We start from the raw sequence: 9,877 nt of genomic DNA, 5'->3' as shown, positions 1-9,877 counted from the left end.
ACACTCACCTAAAGGATTATTAGGAACACCTGTTCAATTTCTCATTAATACAATTATCTAATCAACCAATCACATGGCAGTTGCTTCAATGCATTTAGGGGTGTGGTCCTGGTCAAGACAATCTCCTGAACTCCAAACTGAATGTCAGAATGGGAAAGAAAGGTGATTTAAGCAATTTTGAGCGTGGCATGGTTGTTGGTGCCAGACGGGCCGGTCTGAGTATTTCACAATCTGCTCAGTTACTGGGATTTTCACGCACAACCATTTCTAGGGTTTACAAAGAATGGTGTGAAAAGGGAAAAACATCCAGTATGCGGCAGTCCTGTGGGCGAAAATGCTTTGTTGATGCTAGAGGTCAGAGGAGAATGGGATGACTGATTCAAGCTGATAGAAGAGAAACTTTGACTAAAATAACCACTCGTTACAACCGAGGTATGCAGCAAAGCATTTGTGAAGCCACAACACGCACAACCTTGAGGCTGATGGGCTACAACAGCAGAAGACCCCACCGGGTACCACTCATCTCCACTACAAATAGGAAAAGAGACTACAATTTGCAAGAGCTCACCAAAATTGGACAGTTGACACTGGAAAAATGTTGCCTGGTCTGATGAGTCTCGATTTCTATTGAGACATTCAGATGGTAGAGTCAGAATTTGGCGTAAATAGAATGAAAACATGGATCTATCACTGTGCAGGCCGGTGGTGGTGGTGTAATGGTGTGGGGGATGTTTTCTTGGCACACTTTAGGCCCCTTAGTGCCAATTGGACATTGTTTATGGCCACCATGTACCCATCCTCTGATGGCTACTTCCAGCAGGATAATGCACCATGTAACAAAGCTCGAATCATTTCAAATTGGTTTCTTGAACATGACAATGAGTTCACTGTACTAAAATGGCCCCCACAGTCACCAGATCTCAACCCAATAGAGCATCTTTGGGATGTGGTGGAACGGGAGCTTCGTGCCCTGGATGTGCATCCCACAAATCTCCATCAACTGCAAGATGCTATCCTATCAATATGGGCCAACATTTCTAAAGAATGCTTTCAGCACCTTGTTGAATCAATGCCACGTAGAATTAAGGCAGTTCTGAAGGTGAAAGGGGGTCAAACACAGTATTAGTATGGTGTTCCTAATAATCCTTTAGGTGAGTGTACACACAAAGGTACAGACAGTAACGGTGATGTTGCTATAGACTGAATGAAAAATGGTACAGATATTTATAGTAGTGTTAATAATAATAATAATAATCATAATGATTATAATAATAATAACAATAGGACTAGTAACAATAATTGTAGCAGAGGGTGTCGAGCAGGAACATGTGGGCAGCAGGTGACTCGCAACCACAGATCCAGACTCCACAGCTCCAGAGCCAGAAACACCTGCAGGAAGTGATAGGAGGAGAGAGGAGATGGAGGAGAAAGCACAAGACTACGGGAAAGGGAAGAAGTCAAGTTAGTAACATGCATTAATGGGATGAGGTTGCATACAGAGGGAGAGAAAGAAGAGGAGAGAGGAGCTCAATGCATCATGGGAAATCCCCCAGTAGTCTAGGCCTACAGCAGCATAACTAAGGGATGGTTCAGGATTCACCTGAGCCAGCCCTAACTATAAGCTTTATCAAAGAGGAAAGTCTTAAGTCTACTCTTAAATGTGGAGATGGTGTCTGCCTCCTGAACCCAAACTGGAACCTGGTTCCACAGGAGAGGAGCTTGATAGCTGAACGCTCTGGCTCCCATTCTACTTTTGGAGACTCTAGGAACCACAAGTAACCCTGCATTCTGGGAGCACAGTGCTCTGGTGGGATAGTAAGGTACTATGAGCTCTTTAAGATACAATGGTGCCTGACCATTAAGAGCTTTGTAGGTGAAAAGAATGATTTTAAATTCTATTCTGGATTTTACAGGAAGCCAATGCAGAGAAGAGAAGACAGGAGAAATGTGATATCTTTTCCTGGTTCCTGTCAGAACACGTGCTGCAGCATTCTGGATCAGCTGAAGAGTCTTAATGGACTTTTTTCTAGCAGCCTGATAATAAGGAATTGCAGTAATCCGGCCTAGAAGAAACAAATGCATGGACTAGTTTTTCGGCATAATTTTTAGACAGGATGTTCCTGATTTTTGCAATATTATGTAGGTGAAAAAAGACGGTCCTTGAAATTTGCTTAATGTGAGACTTAAACGACATGTCCTGATCAAAGATTCCTCACATTGGTGCTGGAGGCCAGGGTGATGCCATCAAGGGAAACTATATCTTTGATAATGCGTCACGGAGGTGCCTGGGCCCCAGAACAATAACTTCAGTTTTATCTGAGTTTAACGTTAGAAAATTACAGGTCATCCAGGTTTTAACATCCTGAAGACACATTTGAAGTTTAGCTAACTAATTAGTTTCATCTGGCTTGATCGTTAGATATAATTGAGTATCATCTGCATAACAATGAAAGTTTATGGAATGTTTCCTGATAATATTGCCTAAAGGAAGCATATATAAAGTGAAGAGAATTGGTCCGAGCACAGATCCTTGTGGAACTCCATGACTAACTTTGGCGTGCATGGAGGACTCATCGTTAATATGTACGTAATAATGTACAAACTGAAATCGATCAGATAAATAAGACTTAAACCAGCTTAGAGCGGTTCCTTTAATGCCAATGAAATGTTTCAGTCTTTGTAATATGATCTGATGGTCAATGGTATCAAAAGCAGCACTAAGATCTAATAAAACCAATACAAGTCCTTTGTCTTATGCAATTAGGAGGTCATTAGTAATTTTCACCAGTGCTGTCTCTGTGCTATGATTAACTCTAAATCCTGACTGAAAATCCTCAAATAAACTATTGCTAAGTAGAAAGCTGCTTGGCGACTGCTTTCTCAAGGATCTTAGAGAGAAATGGAATGTTAGATATAGGTCTATAGTTGGCTAAAACATCTGGATCAAGGTTAGGCTTTTTCAGAAGAGGTTTACAGCTACTTTAAAGTACTGTGGTACATAGCCTGTTGATAAAGATAGATTGATCATATGTTGTAGAGAAGTGCTGAGTAAAGCTTGATTTATACTCCTGTGTAGGGTCTACGTGCGTAATTACGCCGTAGGCTGCGCACGTAAATCAGCAATTACACCCCCAAACGCTAGTCGGCTGAGCGGGCTAACTTCCGGTTTAGCCCTCCGCTAACATGAATGGGGGTAAAATTGTAAACGTGTGGCTGGTGTAGCCTTTTCAAATGTTATCGACCAAATGGATCATATATTGATCCACCGTGTTACAGCCGCCGCTTTGGCTGCTAGTAAAAGTTACTTCAAAGCACAGGCACTTCCTGTCGGCTTGGAGGCATTGCGAAGCTTCCCAGCAGACCAATCACAGTGCTTACGGTCCGTGTCGAGTCGACGTATAGTTACATTTTTGAGGAGGTGCACGTCAGGCGACGGCATAGCCTCTGCGTAGCCCCGTAGCCTACGCCATGACCTACGCCGTCGATTTGACGCATAAGCTTAAGGGTAAAACGTCTTTAAGCAGCCTAGTCGGGATGGGGTCTAAGAGGCAGGTTGATGGTTTAGATGAAGAAATTATTGAAGTTAGTTGGTAAAGACTGAGGGAAGCAAAGCAGTCTAAACATATATCTGGTTTTACAGCTGTTTCTAAGGTTCCTGAGTTTAGAGATAAGTCGGTGCCAGTTGAGGGCAAGTCTTAGTGAATTTTGTTTCTAATAGTTAGAATTTTATCCTTAAAGAAGCTTATGAAATCGTTACTACTAAGAGCTATGGGAATACTTGACTCAATAGAGCTGTGACTCTGTCAGCCTGGCTACAGTGCTGAAAAGAAACCTGGGGTTGTTCATATTTTCCTCTATTAATGACGAGTAATACACTGCTCTGGCATTACGGAGAGCCTTCCTTTAAGTTTTAAGACTATCTTGCCATATTAGACGAGAATTTTCCAGTTTGGTGAAACGCCAATTCCTCTCAAGTTTCTGCGATATTTGATTTAATTTGCGAGTTTCAGTATTATACCATGGAGCTAACAGTCTTTGTTTTTTGCTTTTTTAGAGGGGCAACAGAGTCGAGTGTCATTCGCAGCGAGCCTGCAGCACTATCAACAAGATGATCGATTTGGGAGGGACTGAAATTAGCATCCTCCGTTACTTTGTGACTTGATAATGAATTTAGAGCTGATGGAATCACATCCTTAAATTTAGCTACAGCACTATCAGACAGACAGTGGTCAGATAAAGAGGGATTCTGTGGGAAAAGTGCTTTAACAAGTGTAAAGACAATAATACCCAAAAGACAATAATACAAAAACAATACAAGATAAAAGCAAGAAAACATTGAAAAGACTAAAATACACGTTTAAGATAAATATAAAATAAGTAAAATAGAATAAAATAAAAGGGATAAAATAAAGTCAAATAAGATCGGGAAAGGCTCTCCTATAAAAGTATGTTTTAAGAAGGGACTTAAAAGAGTTCACTGACTCAGCCGACCTGATTTCCTCAGGCAGGCTGTTCCAGAGCCTCGGGGCCCTGACTGCAAATGCTCTGTCCCCTTTAGTTTTCAGTCGAGACTCTGGAACAGACAACAGACCTCTGCCCAAGGATCTCCTAGGTATGTGCTGGTGTGTATGGGACTAAAAGGTCAGAAATATAACAAGGCGAGAGGCCATGAAGAGCTTTAAAAGTGATCAATAAAATTTTCAAGTCAATTCTAAAACATACTGGAAGCCAGTGTAATGAAGCTAAAATAGGAGTAATGTGGTCATATTTCTTTGTTCTGGTTAAAAGCCTGGCAGCTGAGTTCTGGACAGTCTGGAGTCGATCAGTAGATAAACAAGTGAAAAGGCTGTTGCAATAATCCTGGCGTGATGAGATGAAGGCGTGTAAAATGGTCTCGGTGTCCTTAAAAGTTAACGTAGGATCGAATTTTTGCAATATTTCTAAGTTGATAAAAACATGATTGAACAAGCTTTTTGGTGTGCTGCTCAAAATTTAAATTACTATCAAACCAGACACCAAGGTTCTTTGCAACAGGCTTCATGTGATTTACTAGGGAACCAGCAGATGCCATCTGCTGGGACCCGATAACCAGGATTTCTGTTTTGTCTGAGTTCAGCTGGAGGAAATTATTTGACATCCATTTTTTAACTTCACAAAGGCAGTCAGTAAGTGAACTCAGCATTCCAGGGTCTGTGGATCTGACGGGCAAGTACAGTTTTGTGTCATCAGCATAAATATGAAAAGAAATACCATGTTTATGGATATTATGTCCAAGGGGAAGCAGAGACAAGGAAAACAAAATGGGTCTTAAAACCGACCCCTGAGGCACACCATATTTAACTGGACCGAACGAAGAGACATAGTTGTTTACACACGCAAAACTTCCTATTTGACAGGTAGGATGAAAACGATTCTAGGGCCGTACCAGAGATCCCCACCCAGTGCCTCAGTCTGTCTAACATGATGTTGTGATCAATGGTGTCAAAAGCAGCACTAAGGTCCAGGAGTACCAGGACTGAGCACATGCCTTCATCAGCAGACATTAAAAGGTCATTGGTGACTTTAAGCAGGGCAGTCTCAGTGCTGTGGTACTTCCTGAAACCAGACTGAAACTTTTCAAATAATTTGTTATTTTCCAGTACAGCGAGCAGCTGTTTGGACACAATTCTTTCTAGAATCTTTGCAATAAAAGGCAGTTTTGAAATTGGTCTAAAATTTTGTGGGAGGGAGGGATCTAAACCAGTTTTCTTTAAAAGCGGGTTCACGCAAGCCGTTTTAAAATAATCAGGGACACAACCAGTAGATAGGGAGCTGTTAAAAACAGAGATCAAATGGGGTCCAACAGAATCCATTACTTTCAGTAAAAACTTTGTAGGTATTAGGACACTCTCATTTGTGATACTGTTTTTAAAAGCTCAGACAAGTCGATGGGATAAAACTGGTTAAAACTCTCTTGTTGCTGGTGACGGACCTCTGAGTAAGAGGCCGTGGGGGTAATAGAGGCTCTGATTGACACCACCTTATTGGCAAAATATGATAAAAACAATTCACAGTCATCATTACTTCCAGCTGAGGCACAAGGAGGGGTTGGGTTTACCAGCTGATACACAGTCTTAAACAGAAACCTGGGATTGTGTTTATGTGTAGGAATGAGTTCAGAAAAATAGTGTGTTCTCGCATCCTTAACCATGTTATTGTAGTAAATTACTAAATCCTTCAGACTGAGGTAATGGACTTGGAGACTGGATTTTTTTCCATCTGCGCTCTGCTTTCCTGCATTCCCTTTTTAGGCTGCGAATGCTGTCATTTATCCAGGGATACTTACTAGCTTTAGACGTAGGCCTAACCTTTAGAGGAGCAGTAATATTTAGTGAAGACAAGCAGATATGATTGAAGTGATCGACCAGATTGTTGGTGTTGGAATCAGACAGGTGTTGGCTTTGGCTCTGAAAGAATGCGCAAAAACACTTTGAAAAACTTTGTTCATTAAAGATGCGAGAACACACGGAGCTTGGTGAGGCGTCATGAGTAACAGGCGAATCGCAGCTAAAAACAATACATCTGTGGTCAGATATGGTCATGTCCACTAATTCCACAGAGGAAATGCTGACACCCAGGGTAAAAACCAAGTCCAGTGTATGACCACGGTTATGTGTTTGCCCTTTGACATGTTGTTTGAAGTTAAAAGAAGTGGCCATATTTAAAAAGTCAGTTGCATTAACATTGGTGGGGTCATCAACATTAATATTAAAATTGCCACAAAGAACAATTCTGTCATAATTTGCCTTGATTTAAATAATGTCAATGGTCGGGGGACAGACACCGTCACTATTGGGTTTTCACTAAGTAACTCCTGTTAGACTGCAACTCTGCGTAGGGTTTTGGGTGGGTAACTGCTGAAATAGAAGGGCAGAGTAGTGTGTTAGACTGTGACTGTGCCTCCTGGTCTCAACTGTGGGTTGTCATGGATTTGGTCCACTAACAAACTTGGCCAGATTTCTAGAAATGAGAGCTGCTTCTTCCCAAGTGGGATGGATGCCATCTCTCCGAATCAGACCAGGTCTTCCCCAGAAAGTCTGCCAATGATCTACAAAGCCCACATCGTTTGCTGGACACCACCTCGACAACCAGCGTCGAAATGACAACATGCGGCTATACATGTCATCACTGGTCAGATTCAGCAGGGGTCCAGAGAAAACTATGGTGTCCGACATTGTTTTTGCATATGTACACACCGACTCAACATTAATCTTACTGACCTCCGATTGGCGTAACCGGGAGTCATTACCACCGACGTGAATAACAATCTTAGTGTATTTACATTTATCCTTACCCAGATAGCAGCCGACTCTGGGCCGGATCTGCCGGTTGGGAGGCGGATCCGGCCCAGAGTCGTAACAGTGTGTAACAGTCACGCCCGTTTTACTGCAGCGTTCCAGATACGGCCCGCATGTAGGCTGTGTACACTCAGGAGTGGGCGTGAGCATCCATCAGTCGGCGGAATCGTAGTTGTTCTGGCCCGGGGCCGTCGGAACGAACGCGCAAACTGTTTGTCTTTCTTTGGATCAGTTCGGACTGCAAGCTTTGGGAAAAGAGTTTATAACGGTAAGTTGAACGATGTTACAGTCAAACAGTTTAGTGTGATTGTTTTTAATAGCGGTGTAATGCTTGTTAACATCATTAACATCGTCACATCGGAATGTTTTGACCGGGTTTTAACTTCTTAAAATGGCTAAAACTGTTGAAGAGGCATTGGCTAACGTTAGCTTTTTAGCTGGGTTAGCTAAATTAACTGAATGAACGGATAGCTAAGCTAGCTAGCATTAATAAACAACTTTGTGTGTAACTAGCATAAAACATTAATGCTGTTTAAAGTTAGTTAACTTACAACGATGTTGTAACGTTAGTTTCCAACAGCACCAATTGACAGCACCTGTCTCCTTTTTAGGTTCAATCTTTTCTTCACCCCTGGCTGAGAGCTGGGGATTAATAGGGTAAGTTAAGTTCATTTAAGTATTTTTTTCCGGCTTTGATTTGATTTTCAAATCCTGGCTATAGTTAAGCATAACGTTATAAAGTTATGATAGGTAAGTTAAGTGTTTAAAAAATCAAAGCCATCTAAAGAAGTCGGAATTTTCATCTGACATGAATCAAAACGTAAATTCATTATGACAAATAAGGTCTATGGGCGGGAAATCTCCTCTCTCCATGTCTTTTCATTGACTTTGTATGAAATCACACTGTGGTATTATGGTTGAGGAGCAGTTCCTGATTCATTCTGGATATTTATTTGGGACGTTTTCCGAGGGATATAGTGTGCTATGTTAAGCTTACCAAGTGTTTACCCTCAGATTTCTGTCAGGAGCTGTAAGAAATGTTATATGTTTTGTCTAGAGGCTGATGGTTCTCAGTATTTAATCAAATTTACAAATTAAAGTTAAAAATTACAATGAGGTTCATGATATCAGTACACTGAGATGGCTGGCAGTGGTACAATCAGCATAACTCATTGTTTTTAATTTGCCTCACATTTTCTCTTGTTGTTGCTGGCTTTGTACATAACGTTACTACCACTGGGGTTTGTTCCAAAATCACAATGCCGCGCAAATCTGTAACATTAGCAAAGCTGAGCTCCTGGGGTTATTTGTCATGCAGGGTAACGTTACCCACTGGGTCTTAAAATAATTTAGAAACTCATTGAATTTAATATACTCAAGATAAGGCTCTTACATTTATTTACAAAGGTCTTAATTTTTTTGTTTTCCTTTTCATATGATTATATAGATACAGGTAATGTTATAAATAACTGTCAAATGTATAAAATGTTTTGTGTGTTTTGACTACTTTTTACATTTTGTCTGACGGTCAGCTCTGCTGTACTAGTAACTTCACCACCGATCTCCATATAGTGCTCTTTCATCCTTATTTTAGCAACTTTCACAGATAACATTCTGTTAATAGTATTTACTGTTCAATCTTGGAATATACTTTCTGTGGTTTTCTCAAACACAGTGGCCAAACAGATTAATTAAAGGGGAAAAGATATTTTAAAGAAATGCTGACAAGAACTCTATTATCAGTAAGTATTTTAGTATACGTATTATATGTGGAGGTGACTAGTAGATGAGAACGAATTTTTATTTAAAATAAAATATTTAAATATTATATTTTAAGATATAAGGGATGCATCTTTAAAGCCTAAAAATAAAAAAAATACTTTGATAGTGGTGCTGAAATAGATCTCAGTCATGACAGCACCGGTTACTCAAATAATCACTTCCTCTTTGTAGGTTTGCCTGCAAAATAAAAGCACGAGAAGCTTGTTTGCTGTAATGCTTTACTTGGAGTTGAATTGAGAGCTTTTACTTTGAAAATTTCTGAACGACATTAAAAAGAGTCTGTAGTCTGCTTGACCGTCAGTAAAACGTGATTCCCCTAAATGTCCTCTGCCTGGAGATACTGGGGAAATGTTGGTACCCGCCAATGCCTATCCATGACCTGATACAGAATCCACACAGATAAATTTGTAATGATAAAATGCACTGAGATTTAAGGCCGATCCAATACAATCCAGATGTGATTTGATAATTGTTCAGTTCATAATCAGTATGATTTTTTATAATTAGTTATTAATGAATGAAATTCTATTTGTTTTAAGTTACTAAATTAAATGCTATAGAAAATTAGGTCTACAGCCACACCAACAATAGTAAACATGGGCATTGAGCACTTTTTTCAACACTCTAAAGCATTTCTCAAAAAAGTAGGTTATTAGCTTGGCTTAGAGGTAACTTTAGAATGTCTGTTAATGACAGCTCATCAACCAATTGACTTTCTCTCTTAACAGAGGCTGTACGGAAGAACCAAGCTGCTAGCA

Source organism: Micropterus dolomieu, linkage group LG01, assembly GCF_021292245.1.
Source record: "Micropterus dolomieu isolate WLL.071019.BEF.003 ecotype Adirondacks linkage group LG01, ASM2129224v1, whole genome shotgun sequence".
NCBI lineage: Eukaryota > Metazoa > Chordata > Actinopteri > Centrarchiformes > Centrarchidae > Micropterus > Micropterus dolomieu.
This window is presented reverse-complemented; position numbering follows the sequence as displayed.